The sequence below is a fragment of the Paramormyrops kingsleyae genome, chromosome 10, assembly GCF_048594095.1.
Source record: "Paramormyrops kingsleyae isolate MSU_618 chromosome 10, PKINGS_0.4, whole genome shotgun sequence".
Lineage (NCBI taxonomy): Eukaryota > Metazoa > Chordata > Actinopteri > Osteoglossiformes > Mormyridae > Paramormyrops > Paramormyrops kingsleyae.
The window spans coordinates 8,340,766-8,355,948 of NC_132806.1; the positions used below are offsets into that span (position 1 = coordinate 8,340,766).

Here is a 15,183-nt window from a genome sequence, read left to right on the forward strand (position 1 = left end):
GACCTAAATCATCATTCCTCATTCAGATGTACAATAGTAATTTTTGCCACATTTGTTCTTAAGATTTTTTGAATACTCATTTGACAAAAACATAACATAAGTTATCCAGCAACCACAGCTTAAAAAGCTACAACGGACAATTGGATTACAATAAGTGTATAAAGAAAAAAAACAATGTATTATTTGGGTGGGGGGTAGATAATGTATATCACAAAGCTGCAGAATGTTTTCGATGCAGCAGCCCTACATGAAGAGGGTAAAAAAACGTATTATGGAGAAAGGCTGAGCCATATTAATAAATGATATGACAGCCCTTTTAAAATAAATGTTACTGTCTTTATTAAGACCCACTAACTGTTTAATACTAGCAGCAGCACAACCAGGAAAGCCAACAATATACACGACACTCAGGGATACAGGCTAAACACGTATTACCAGGGTTGCCAGGTCTCACACATCTGGCGTGACGCTCATGCTTTTTCACTCTTACGCAAAAAAATGTATGATAATTTTGTATTACGGTAATACAAACACTCTTTACAAAATATTGTATTTGGCGCCATCTATTCACTTTTTTTGTCTAGGCCCGAAATATAAGACGACACCACTTTTTCAGACATATTTTGAGGGAAAAAAACATCATATATGGATCAAACAGTATTTACATAAAAAATTCAGATTACAGTAGCATTAATACATCCTTCGATTGTTGACTTAGGATTGTTGTACGAGGCAGGCTATACAAGGTATACAAGTGCAATTAACAGCATTATGCATCTTTTATTGAACCGTAAATCATCTGTGCTGCTTTACAATTCGGACTTCATTGTAAACAATGTCTTAATTAACTGGTGTTGGTAAGAAACTGGGATCTTCTGTCATGAATTCGAAAAAACAAAATACAAGGAATGTTCCCTGAAGCATTTTGAAATTATCACAAACACACATGCATGTGCGCGCACGCACACACACACACACAGATGTATATATTCATGTCTTTGTGGGGACCATCAATTCATTTCTATGAGCAAAACCCTAATCCCAACTGTAACAACCTTAACCCCTACCCAGCCCTAACCTTAACCATAAGTAACCAAACAAAATACAATGGTTGGCATTTTTTGCTTTTTGGTTGCCATTACAGACTTTTATAAAATCCCCAAAAAATGTCCCACTAGGTCAAAATAACAGATTTTGGTACCACTTTATAATAAGGCTCCCTTTTGCCACTTACAGTATAAATGGTAGGAACTCAGTAATAAAAAGAAAACAGTATCATGACTTTTAAAATTGTCTATTAATAAAGTGTTAGAACATGATTAATAACCAGATTATAAACCATTATTGTAAAGTGGCACCCAGATTTTTATGTAATATATACATGACCACACACACACACACACACACACACAGGCCTGAAATTAATGCCAGAGCCTGGCCCGTATCTGACAGTTTGAGACCGAATCTGACCTGGCACAAATAGTACTAGCATATCTAACACCCAATCCCGTGTAGTAGCATTAGTCATACAGGTATACAGAGACATTTGCGAGCATTTGCCGTGTTTCTTCCATTGCTGGGCGGATGCTTGTCAGGTGGCTGATAAACGAGAGAGGGGGGGGCGGAAGGTGGGGGACGGGTGTGGGGGTGCTATGGAAAGCGCAAAAGGGCAAAGGACCCGGCAAGTGCAGACTGTACATTTTCTTAAATCTCATGAAAAGAAAACTAACCAGAACCCATCCAAATATATGAAAATCCTACTTAAGCTGTATTTCTTGTGCCATCTTAGAAAGCAGAATGAAATCCCAGCTACTGATGCAAGACATAGACACCGATCAGAGCATCAACATACCAGCTTTTCCCTGTGTGCCGTGAGATTCTGTTATTTTTTTCAGGCACAAAACCAAAAGTGATTTATCAGTGCTCAACAATATTTTCAGAAATGTCTTTATAACCTGTTTATAAACTTGGACAAGCTTCTGCAAAACACACAAGTGCTTAGATTTATAAATGATCAAGAAATCTTTTTTCAAAAAAATGATTACCAGTCAGAATTAAATAGTTTTACCTTAGATGTGTTTGTCAATGGTTCAGTTGAAGCCACTTATAGTGATCACGTCTGTCTGGGTGAAATTTATCACTATAAGCAGATGATCCAACCATCACCATCACCATTTAATCCCAACTAGGGTCACCGGAGCCTATCCTGGGAACAATGTGATGTGGGCAGTCGCCAACACACCACAGGGCACACGCACACACAACTTAGACTCATCAATCAACCTGCCCTGCACACTTTTGGACCGTGGGCGGAAACCGGAGCCCCCAGCTGAAACCCACGTGAACACAGGGAGAGCGTGCGAACTTCACACAGAAAGGAGCCAGGACCAAACTCTGGCCCTTCTTGCTGTGAGGCAGCAGCAGCGCTAACCACTGCGCTACTGTGCCGCCCCAGATGATCATTATAACTGATTTTTTTCTTCTTTGTATCAGACAGATTACCATCTGACATATGTATATTTATTATAGGAAAATAAGGTAATAAAATGGAGAGCTTCGCTATTTATGTAATTTTTATTGACTTGATTTATTTATTTTATTTATTTCAAAATACAGTACAGCTGTTTCAAATGCTTTTCAAATAACGGTACTGTACAAATTAAATTACTGAACTGTGAATAATTCAAATATGTTATAGTACAGTACAGTATTGTACATAAATATTCAGTTAAATTTTATTTACATGTTGCATTTTCACAACATTAAATTGTCTCAAAACGCTTATACTGTAGTAGTTTCGCTCCTGCATCTCAGTGGCTCATTTTTGGCGGTTTATCATAAGCTTTGATGAATCTATATTTGTCATTGAGAGAGAATAACATTCTTTTTCCCGTCATGTTTTCTGTGCACACAGCATTAGCCTCAGGTAGCTAGCCAGCAGTAGATGGGTTACCGCAAGGCAAAGTAGGGCTATCAAAGTAAAGAAAAAAAGAATAACCGCTGTCTTACTTTTTCAATATGTTGTCCTGTTTAAAAAGACCCAAAATTAACACTGGAAGCAGACCACTTGATTACTATAAGCAAATGATTTAAACGGTATTTGTACAGGAATGATTGTGTCCCAAGCTTTTTGATCCATATAAGCAGTTGATCACTATAACCATGATCACTGTAAGTGGTTTTCACTGTATTAATAAAATACTTTAAAAATATATGAATCGTCCATATGTCATACTTGTGGTATCTACACATTATGGCTCTGTTACTGCACTTTTATCAGAAGCATATACTCTATTTTTGCACTGTTTAGTATTATCTCTAGTTTTCTTGTAACCAAGTGTAGCAAACAGACAAGCATTCCTGTTGCACATGGCCCATAAAGATGTTTAATAATCAATCTTGTTTAGGACTCTTTGACATGTTCACTCTGAATACTGCAGCTCTTCCAGATATTGTCTTTACATAATTATATGTGCACATTAATATCAATGGCCTGGGAGGAATCCAATCATTTATATGTGGAACTAGGGTGACCACCTAATCCATGTCAGGAGGGACACTATGAGCTACAACAGGATTTGTAAACTACCATTTCATACATTTCAATTAAAAGGACCAGGATTTCACTTAAGCACTGGGTTCTTGCCGTATGCTGATTGGTCAGTCTCCTATAATCATGCATATGTGTCAGTAATGTTAATGCGAAACAGCTGGATGAGTCTTTCAATCTAGGAACTAACCAAACATTTTAGCAGAGCACAGAATCCTTTCAGCTTTAAAGTAGTTCGTAAAAGCTGAAGTAGCTCATAGTGTCCCTCCTGACATGGATTAGGTGGTCACCCTATGTGGAACAACCACTGTCGTTACCAGCTTTAATCATATCAGTGTAACAATGTTCATATTCAGAGACAAAGCTGCAGACCCCACAGTCCCTATAAGCCCAGAAAGGCTGGAGCACTACTCAACTGACACTTGAGTAGTTTCACTTCCTTTATCTATACATATACCAGCTTTCTGCATAAAGTCTGTATTGAATTAGTTTTAAAAGTATTCAAATAATAGCTCATCCTAACACAGATCTAATACACATATCCATTGTTCAGTATTGTATGGCTCCGGAGCACATCCCAAAAATCCTGCATTACCAGCAAGATATACAAGACGGTATAATCACTCTGATTCTTTAGTTGAACTTAAATCATCTGCGCTGCTTTGCAACTGACTTCTCTGTAAACAACTTCAGTAATATCTTCATTAACTGGCCTTGGTGAGACCCTGGAATTTTCTGACTTAGTGCCTAAAAAACAAAATGAAAGGTAGCTAGCTAAAATATACCCCGACTGGAAATGTATAGATTATTTTAAAACATGTATGTGCATGTATAATGGTCTAATTCATATACAATGATATTTAACTATTCACTAAATTTTTTAAATCACAAGCTTTAGACAAAAGGTAAAGGATATTTAATAAAATGGTATTAACATACTGTATACATTTACATTTACATTTACATCATTTGGCAGACGCCCTTAGCCAGAGCGACTTACATAAGTGCTTTAAGACTCCACAATGAATTTTTCCCGATACTAGCTCAATAAAACCAAGGCTATGAATACCATCGATCTAATACTCTGTTGGAAAAGTGCTTTTTTTTTTTTTTAGGAATGCCAGAAAGTATAATGCCAGACGTGCTAATTCAGGTATTTCTGGAAAAGGTGTGTTTTGAAATGCACTACTTACTTAAATGGTGTTTCTTGTACCATCTTAGAAAGCAGAATGAGATCCCAGCCACAGTCAGGCACAGTATCAAGACAGAGACGCCGGTCAGAGCTGTCAGACCCCAGGGAGTGGGAGTTTCTGTGGACAGACACAAAATCAAAGGTAATTTATCAGCTTTCAGCAATGTTTTCAGAAACTGTTATTGTTAATCATTTGTAAAATATTTTTAAAATATCCTGCGGCCCCTCCGAGAGCAGGAGAGGACCACGCAGGGGGCAAGGAGACAGGCTAAGGGACAGACGAAGGGGACAAGGAGGGAGTCGGGGGGGCACCAGGGGAGCCAACGAAGGAGCCTGAGGGTACACTGGCGAAGGCAAGGAGGAGGGGGAAGCCGCAGCAGGCGACAGAGCAGCCAGAGCCGGGGAAGGCGCCGTCCGGCGATGCTCCAGAGCGGGGGGACCCGCAGGAGACTGAGGGGCTGAAGCGGGGGAACCCGCAGGCGACCGCCGACCAGGAGGCGCAGGACCCGCAGGCGCCCCCCAAGCCCCAGCCAAGGCGACCAAGGGCGATCCAGGGGGCAGGGCGGGTGGGTCACGACCCCTGCGGAGGTGTCCCCTGCCCTTTCGGGACACCGAAAGGCAGGGTTCGGGCTGGGATCAACCCCGCCTGGACGAGGGCAGAGGCGACAGCAGGGAGGTCCCCACGGGGTCCCATTCAAGTTCCTGCTCCACCAAGAGGAAGGGAGCAACGGCTGAGAGGTCCGGGACCTCCTCGGGGACATGGACTGGGGTCACAGGGGTAGGAGTCACTGGTGGCACCGGAACCTCAAGTGCTGCAGGGGGCGAAGCAGAAGCCGGAGGCGGGGCCTCGGGCAAACCAGGTGGCACGGCCGGGGTTTCGGGCGTGGCGGCAGGCGGAGGAGGCACAGCAGCTACCTCTGGCATGGCGACAGGCGAAGGCGCAGCAGCTACCTCGGGCGTAGCTGCAGGCGGAGGCGGGGCTGCAGGCGGCGCCGGGACCTCGGGCGGTGCAGCCAGCGACTCGGGCGGTGCAGCAGCGAACGGCGACTCTCGGCCAACAGGGGGCGCCGCAGTAGCGATCGCCGACTCTCGGCCAGCAGGGGGTGTTGACGAGACAGGCGAGGTGAGCAGGACGAGCAAGGCAGACAGGACGGGCGAGACGGCAAGCGGTGCCTCGGGCGTAGCGGCTGCAGCAGGCGTAGCAGCGACAGCGGGCACCGCCAACTCATGGCCAGCAGGGGGCGCTGGCGAGTCAGGCGAGACGGACAGGACAGGTGGCGCCGGTGAGTCAAGCAGTAGGGCTGCGCTGGCGTCTGCCGGTGGGAGGTCGAGTTCCTCAGTCAGCGGGTCCAGGGACGGTGCCTCACGTGCCGGCATTGCCCCTTTCAGAGCCCGCGGGATAGCGTCCCATACTGCCCTGGCCCCTTTCAGCGCCAGATGAGTTCCCTGGAGCAGGGAGGCTGCCTGCAAGGGCAGCTTCACGGTGGCGGTGATGCCCGAGGCGAAGGCAGCAGCCACAACGAGGCAATCAGGTAAGAGGACTGCAGCTCCCAGGCGAATGTCGAGCAGCTCCGGTTGTCTCCGGCTTTTCTTCTTCTTCTTTTTAATGGTAGTCTGTGGCACCGCGGGTGGCTCCGATGACCACCTGCAGTTTATTGGCCTCAGCTGCCATCGTCCAGAGCTGCCGCAAGTTAAGCCGAACTTCCTCGGCTAGGAAGGCGTCCTTTCTAGGGGATATCTCCGGCAAGATATCCCCCGTGTGGATCGCTAAGGCGCGAGCTGCGGGGTCTTCCTGAATTTCTGGCTGTTGTAGCCAGTAAACGACCTCGTCAACGAGATCGCCGAGTTCAGCTATGGTGAGCTGAGGCGTCTTCTTCCCGAGATCCGTCATTCTGTTATGACCAGGCAGGACGCGGGGAATGATCCGGCAGATCGAGACGAAGATCAAAGGAACGGGTTTATTCGGGGTGGACAGGACAAGGTAATGAGGAGGGCGTGGCACACACGAGGATCGGACGAGCCGGGCATGACAGGTGCTATATTGATCCCTTTGGGGAAATTGTCCTTTCACATTTAGTGCATAAATTAAATGGTTTTAACTGACACATGTCTGTTAATGTTATATATAATATAATATAACAAAGATATTTGAGTTTGACTATTTGAGAGCAGTAAAAGATGACGGGTGTTTGTATGTATATATACATACACACATACATACATACACAGTACTGTGCAAAAGTCTTAGGTGGTCAAAGAAATGATGTTTAAATGATTTTAATTTTGGTGTGTAGCTGTATGCTATTATGGCTGTGAAAGGGTGTCAGTTTAGCCATTTCACAACGTCTGCTAAAATCATGCCAGTATTTGCAGCAACCATACAATACACCCATGTATTAGCAAACTTTGTATTGCTATTCAATATCTCACTGAGTTTTTTAACTAATTAAATTAATTAGATGAGCTGGTGGTGAAATTTAATAAACACATGGAATGGCTGGGGAGGCTCTGCAGAGAGGTTTGTGAACTGAAGCAGTGATCATCTAGCCATCCAACTAGATACCAGTAACTTTATGGAGAACAGAAGAAATTCTTAGTAGTTTTTATTGTGTGTGAGACTTTTGCACAGTGCTGTATAAACTGTATGTGTGATGTGTGTGTGTATACACACACACACACACACACACTATAATGAATGTATATGAATTGGTTAATTAAACTTACTTGTACAGTTAAAGCTGACAGGTTCACTCTGAACAGTGCAGCTCTTCGTTTTCAGAGTGCAGTGGACGCTTCCTGAAAGCACCTCCACAGAAATGTGTTTACTGCTGTTACTGAATACCTTCTCCTCACCCAGGACATCATCTCTGACAGTCCATGTGTACAGAGTATCATCCCCATTGTCATCAGAACAGTAAAACACAGATGTGCCATGAGCACAAGTGAGGAATTCAACCACAGGGTGACCTAAAAATAACAGATGAACAAAAAGGATAGATACTGTCCTAAAGATATTTTTAAGCTACAATTAGAAATCTCTAATATAATGAGCATATCAGTTTCAAACCAGGAATGAGAAGTTTTAAACATACCCAGCACCACCAAATGATGTGTCTCTGTCAGCACATGTTTCCCATTCGAATCATAGCCATATGCAGTAATGTCACCACTCCAGTTCTTCTGGATGTTAGTAATTTTAAGTGTGAAATTTTGAAAAACTTCAGTTGAGGATTTGTACCTAATTGTACTAGTAGCGACAGTGTAGTTACCATATTTCCATTGTACAGCCTCTATACTGCTGTCTGGTATTTGCATATAAACAGTTTCTCCTGTGCTGCAGCATTGCAGATTTACACTGGTCACACCTTCAGGACAACAAACACATTTCATTAGCCAGCAAAATTAAAACAAGCTTCTATAACCTTTTTAAACATAGATAATTAGATAGTAAAAACTATCACCTTTACTTAATTTAGCATTTTTGTGCAACTATATGCATTGTACAAGTTCATGTTACATTGTCATACATGTCAGTTGTCTATTTCCGTCACATGTGTTTCACATGGACAAACTCAGTTTGTGAGAGTTTGTATCTTCATTGAATCAGTGCTCAATGAAATTACTTATTTCAAACAATAACCTGAGTTCGAATTTGTGTAAATCAAGTCTGATATTTCTAACAACCAGCACTAACAAATTATGTTTCTCATAGAAGAGTTATCAGAAACATTACCTGAGAGGACAGACAAAATAACCCAGGAGAGTAAATGTGCTTGATTGTCCATATCGATACTCGTACTGAGCAGGAGTTCAACGAGAAATGTGGCACCTCAGATCAAAGCTGTCATGTGACCGGATGCTGAGTATAGCACTACATTTTTCCATTACTGTACAATACTTTCTATGTGTGTCTTCGTTTTGTTACCTTCGCATTCAGTTAATGGGTTTAAAATGTACGCCTTGTGACATTTACATATCATCACAGTATATACTGAAATGGAGAATGAAAATGAAATATTTACACGAAGCACTACTTCATTTTTGTCATCACTGATTTTAATTTTCCCTCAGAATTTGGTTTGGTTGAATATGAACATTGTTACACTGATATGATTAAAGCTGGTAATGACAGTGGATGTTTCACATATAAATGATTGGACTCCTCTTTAGATTCTCTCTAATCTATCAAGGTACAGATTATAACAGGGGTAGCTAATCTTATCCACAAAGGGCCAGTGTGTTTGCAGGTTTCTGGGATAACCTTTTGGTCAGCTGTTCAAACGCAGGTCTGAGGACTCTTCAGCCAACCAGTCCTCTAATTAATCTAATTAGGGAATTGCAGTAAAATCTGCATACACTGTGGCCCTTAATGCATAAGATTGGCCACCCCTGCTTTATAAGCATATTCTGTGACATATTGAGATTAATTCAGGATGCAGCTGAAGACTCATTCTGTCTCACATATGGGAATTTAGTCCTGAAAACAGCTTTCTGTCACCACTCAACTGGTTTCTCTGGCAGTGTCCTGTAGACTGTAGCTGCAACAGGAACAGAATGAGATGCAGAAAGTGGCTGCAGTGAGACATGTATGTGTAAAAAGTCACTGTGGTGTCACAGCGTCCTGCTCTTTAATGTCCCATGAAGAATAAGAGCACAGAAAATGCAACTAAGTGACACAGAAGAGGAAACAGCAGAGAGCAGGGTTCACAGCTCTATTTATAAACCCCCCCCCCCCCCCCCCCAAAAAATAAAACTTGCAATTTAGGCTTCGGTCTTGGGGGCTCTATGTGCGTGTCTACAGAGAGTTAACTCTGTGAGCAACAGATTGCTTATATACACTCCAGTGAAATTATGGCGTCATTGTTAAAAAGGTATTGCTTACATTTTATCCAGTTGTATTTTTAGAAGTTAAATTGCTTTGTGTAATAAAGGCTGCAGTACTGTCTCTGAAGGTTTGAAACCCAGAGGAAGATGAAGTTGCATCAGGAAAGCAAATTAATCTAAAATGTATAATATAATTACATTTTATCATTTTACTCTAATATTTCCCAATGTACTCTGGTGTTAAAATATCAACTGCAAAGTTTATACTGTCACTTACTTGTTTTTTCGAAAGCTCTTGTTCCCCTCCTGCCCTTTGGCCTCATGCTTCTGTTAGTGATGTCACTAACCACAGATACATTCAGAGTCTAATTATAGGTCTCAGTGAACCAGTCACATAGCCTGATTTGTTAAAGTAACTTAAGAGATGTTGGTTTTAGACATAGTCACCATAGCAACACACATAGATAAACTGCCAACAAATGATAAGCATACAGTCAAACAGATAGTTCTTTTCCAAGAAAGAAAATTTCTTTTTTATTTTCGTTTGAATACAAATTCAGTTCCACAGGTTATTATATCAAAATGAAAGACCTTTGCCTGGGTAGATTCCAGTCATTAATTTCATAACTCAAACACCCAATGGAATTACTTGCTTTAATGTAAAACAATGTTCCTACTCAGAAACTGTATAATGTTCTGTTGTGAATCTTGGAATTTCAAACAGACAACAACGACAACTGTGAACTTATTTTATTTACTTCCAATTCGCTGTATGTCCAATTCCCCAATACTTTAGTGCCCCCTAGTGTCCTGACATGGATGTACTACACCTCCCACTTTAATGAATTAACATACAGTGATCCCCCGCTATATCGCGGTTCAACTGTCACGCCCCCGCTATACCGTGGATTTTTCCCCAATGCATCACAGTTCTCTGCGTATCACGTACCTTGCTTGTGGTCCAATTGTTGTGAGCAAACTTTTTGTGAACTTTTCGTTTTGTTTTAAGCCCTACAATTTAAGGCTTAAATGATAAAAGAATGTTTATTTATATGGTCTTTCTATATTGTGGATTTTCTGCACCTATCGCTCTTAAAGCGTGTGGGAGGGGTATTTAAAGTCTGGAACGTAACTTCCGCAATAGGGAATCACTGTATTGCTTTACTCTTCTTTTCAGTCTTATCCTGCTAGTAATAGAACAAAACAGTACTGTAACGGCAGTGTGTCTTTTCTGTAAACATTAACAGCATTACTACTTTCTTGTAAACATACAGTAAACAGCCTTATTTTCCTTCCCTAAGCTGAAGGACAGGCCAGGCCATGGACTGTTGCGCCTTGGCGATGCATTTTGTCATGTCACAGTGTCCCTGGTGAATTTTTTCAGGCATCTCTCTGCACATGGATGCCAGACTAAGGACTTGTTCTCCCTTCAGCAGGATATCCTCTGATACATGAATATCCAGTCTGTACAGCTAGTATGGTAAGAGATTATCTGGGACTGTTTTCCTGTACATAGACCAGCTTCTGTCCATGAAGACACTTATTTGTCTCATGGTTCTGTCTTTGTTCTGCATGTATCTAATCTGTTCTAGTTTCATTTTTAGTGCTGGTATGCGCTCCATGACATGATCAATGCACACTGCCTTTCCAGTGTGTTACTCTCCTAGTGCCAATGCATCAGCTGTCCCCAGTTGTCTTCCTGCAACGTGAATGCTTCTGTACTTGAATCTCATCGCCCTCAGTCTCAGTCTGAGTGTTCGCTGAGGTAAATCATCAAGTACTCAAGAGATTAGCAAGATCAGAGGCTTGTGGTCTGTATGCACCGGGAAGTCAAAACTCAAGAAATATGCAGTCAGGCGTTCACACGCCTACGTCGTGGCAAGGGGCTGTTTTTCGATTTCTGCATATTGGGTTTCAGTGGGTGTCAGACTCCTGGGTAAGTACACTACTGGTCTGTATTCTACATCTGCTGTTTCTGCATTAGCTCTCCTCCGAAGCCATATGATGATGCATCTGCTGACACCAGTTTCTCTTTTTGCACTGTACTGCACTAACACAGCTGGGGAGCTGAGTTCCTTCTTTACTTCCCCTAAAGCATCCTCTTTTGCTCTATGTCCATTGTCCAGGTATTGTCATTTTCCAATAGGTCCCTCAAAGGCTTTGTGTGATTGGGCAGGCAGGGAGAAAACTTGCCAACATAGTTCACTATCCCTGTGGAAGGAAAAATGATCTATTCAACCTTTCTAATTATCCTAACACCCCCTTGGTAGAACTACGAATCAGACTCCAAACCTTGCAGATGGTGAGCAAAGTTTTCTCATTTGTTCTGCAATCCAGCACAGCGTTCTGGCTACACAAGAATAAATAAGTTAATATACTCTAACTCCAAATCCTCTACAAGGACTTCTAAGTCCTGATTGGTCATAGAATACCAAGCTTTAAACACACAACAAACATAATTAACAAACATATAACCTTTCACCTAGCACCCGCCCAGTACTCAAAATATGGTATTTTCCCAATGGGCTTCTACTATCAAGCTTATATACTGTGGATGCATGATAAATCGTGCTTATACACTTATAGTAAACTGTACCATATAACACTGCAACTCCATTCTAGTTCTACAACATTCTGTACACTGCCCTGGGCCTAACCATTTGCAGCAGTTTCGAATCCCTTCATGTAGGTGCCCCCCCCCCCCAGGAGTTTCCTGCTGCCTGACTCTCCAAGGTCTTTTGGCTTGTGAAACTGACTATGTGCAGGCTGCTGCAAGGCAAGGACATGCAGTACCAGTTCTAAAACATCTTCATGCCTAAGGCCTAAGACATAACAACCGTCCCACAATGCTTCCCCCCCCCCCCCGGCCTACCATTGCTTTTAATGAAGTGTCTCACTCCTTCAGTACTCTGAAGTTGATAATGGCTTTAATTTTATCTGGGTTTGCCTCAGTCCCTTCATCACTTATTTTATGTCCCAGGAAGTTCACATAATTCACCCCAAACTCATGTTTTTCATTTAGAGTGAGTCCAGCATTATCAAACTTCTGGTGAACTTCGCATTGTCTATCGTCATGATCCAGCTGGTCTTTGCCAAACACCATAATGTCATCACCATGACCCAGTGTTCCTGGTGTCCCTGAAACAATCTGAAATATTCTCAGCTGGAAGTGCTCAGGTGCTGAGGAGATCCCAAAAGGCAATTTTTTACAGTTTTTCTCGATTGCTAAAACACTATAACCAATCTTTTGAACTAAAATTTCAAAACCATAATGCTATTTTTCAAAAAGCACACCCATTTCCCTGAACTATAAACACTATTCCCCTGCTTTAACACATGAGTCAGATTTGGTGAACTGTTACTGCAAAACTCTACACACAAATCCCTAAATTTTTCAGTGCTTACACCATGTGGTCATTTAGAAAGCACTAGCATTCAATAATGTTAACTTAAGTCAGCAGAGTTTAAGCTCAGTTAGCACACAATTAACCAAGTGGAAACACTAGGAGTCAAAATTTATCACACACCAATCAGAAACTTTGATGGATAGATAAAAGGGCCAAAGTCAGCTCATTCAGGTTTGAAACAATGGATCCAAAGAGATGCAAAGGAGGAGGTCGAGGAAGAGGAGTAGAAGGAGGTCCAGGACATCAGGGAGGACGAGGTGGAGGAACATAATTGGCCATCGGGCTATTGTAAATGTCCCTAGTCAGCGTGGAGGGAATGTCACTATGTGCGCAGCCATCAGCCAACGAGGGGTACTCCACCGCCATGCCATTCTAGGACCCTATAACACTATGCTTCTCCTTGCTTTTCTTGATGGTCTAAGACAACATATGTTCCAGCTGGACTACAGGGAACCAACACAGCCAGAGCAGCCTCATTACGTTGTCGTAGTGAGGCTGGATAACGTCAGCTTCCATCGCGCTGCTCTGGTTCATGACTGGTTTACCAATAACCCAAGGTTTTCTAACATCTTTCTGCCTGCATACTCTCCCTTTCTAAACCCGATAGAGGAGTTATTTTCGGCATGGCGGTGGAAAGTGTACGACAGAACCTTATGTCCGTGTTCACCTCCTCCAGGCCATGGAAGAAGCCTGCCTAGACATATCAGTAGATGCATGCCAGGGGTGGATCAGGCATGCATGAGGATTTCACCCCCGCTGCCTGGCTAGGGCCAATATAGCCTGTGATGTGGATGAGATTCTCTGGCCTGATCCAGACCAAAGACAGGATGCTGAGGTGGAATAATGTTTTTGGTGTGTGTTGTACTGTATAGTACATGAATAAAAATGTGTCACTGTATATACATTGGTTGCGTCTTTTGTGTTCATCATGTGAAAAGATTTTTGAGGGGAAGAACCACAAGCAACATAACTTGCCAGCTTTGGCAATATTGTTTTTAATTTATTGCACCAATGTGTAAGACTATGTTGTAGTGTGTGTGTTTTGAGGCCTTGTGTGTGATGTCTGTGGGCAAAGTTTGGTTTTTCAGCAACAGTGAATGGTTTTGAGTGTAGAGCTTCATTTTGACCTGAAAATACGATGTTTGGGAAATTGGGTGAGACGTTATGGATTTGTGTTTACTGTTTTGAGAATACGAGGCATAGTTTCAAGAAGTGTGTTTAAGCAATCGAGAAAAACTGTAAAACTACCTGTCGAAAGGTGTAATATCTGCCAAAACCCCGGTGCCATATGGAAAAGAGAATTTGTGGTAAATAAGATGCAGCAGGCAGTTAATGCAGTGGGAAATGGGCCCTTCAATGCGGTTTTAGGATTTCACTGGATAAAACTAAGACCCCTTTTTTTCCAGAAAGGAAATAGCTACGAATCAGAAGATTTAATTGTCTGAAACTGAACTAGAAAGGGTTGAATATTATAAATATTTGGGTATATGGTTTGATAAAAGACTAACAAAGTCAATGGATGTACAAAAAATGATTGACAAATGTAAGAAAGTGTTAAATGTAATGAGGTGTTTATGTGGAGTGGAATGGGGAGGGAGTGGGACGCCTTAAATACGATCTACACGGGACTGATTAGGTCTGTACTCGATTATGGAAGCATAGTGTATGGATCTGTGACTAAAACATTACTTAATAAGCTGGATGTGAACCAAAATCAAGCGCTAAGGCTCTGTTGTGGCAGCCATCCAGGTGGAGATGGAGGAGATGCCCCTCCACCTTAGGAGAGGTCAACTGGGCCTGGTGTATTGGGCAAATCTGAGGGGTCACAGTGAAAGTGCAATGTCAAGAGTGAGAGAAGGGTTTAGTGAGAAGTTATGGTTGGATGATTAAATGAAACGTGAAGGAAATGAAATTGAATTCATTTAAAATAAGTCTCACTGTAGTCTTTCCAACAAAACCATCATGGATACTTAAAGAATTGTCTGTTGACTTGAGGCTATTGGAAGAGAAGAGGGCAGGTGTTGTGGATAGATAGAGGGTGGAGAGCTGTGATATGTGGTGGAAAAATACAGAGAAGATGTAACTCTGTATACAGATGCATCTAAGAAGAATGATAAGAGAGTGGTAGTTGCCTATGTAATTCCATGGCTAAAATTAGTAACCGCTACAAGATTTGACATGACTGAGGTGTGTACACAGCAGAATTGGTC

At 42.2% G+C, this 15,183-nt stretch overlaps 1 long non-coding RNA gene across 1 annotated transcript; it reads right to left on the minus strand.

The window, feature by feature from the left end:
* Positions 1-1,727: 1,727 nt before the first annotated feature.
* Positions 1,728-9,454, minus strand: LOC111844262 (uncharacterized). Its single transcript, XR_011993523.1, has 5 exons — positions 8,476-9,454; positions 7,835-8,107; positions 7,467-7,709; positions 4,744-4,860; positions 1,728-4,297 (listed from the first exon to the last, which is right to left on the minus strand). It is a non-coding gene; the product is annotated as an uncharacterized lncRNA (long non-coding RNA).
* Between the last annotated feature and the right edge of the window lie 5,729 nt (positions 9,455-15,183).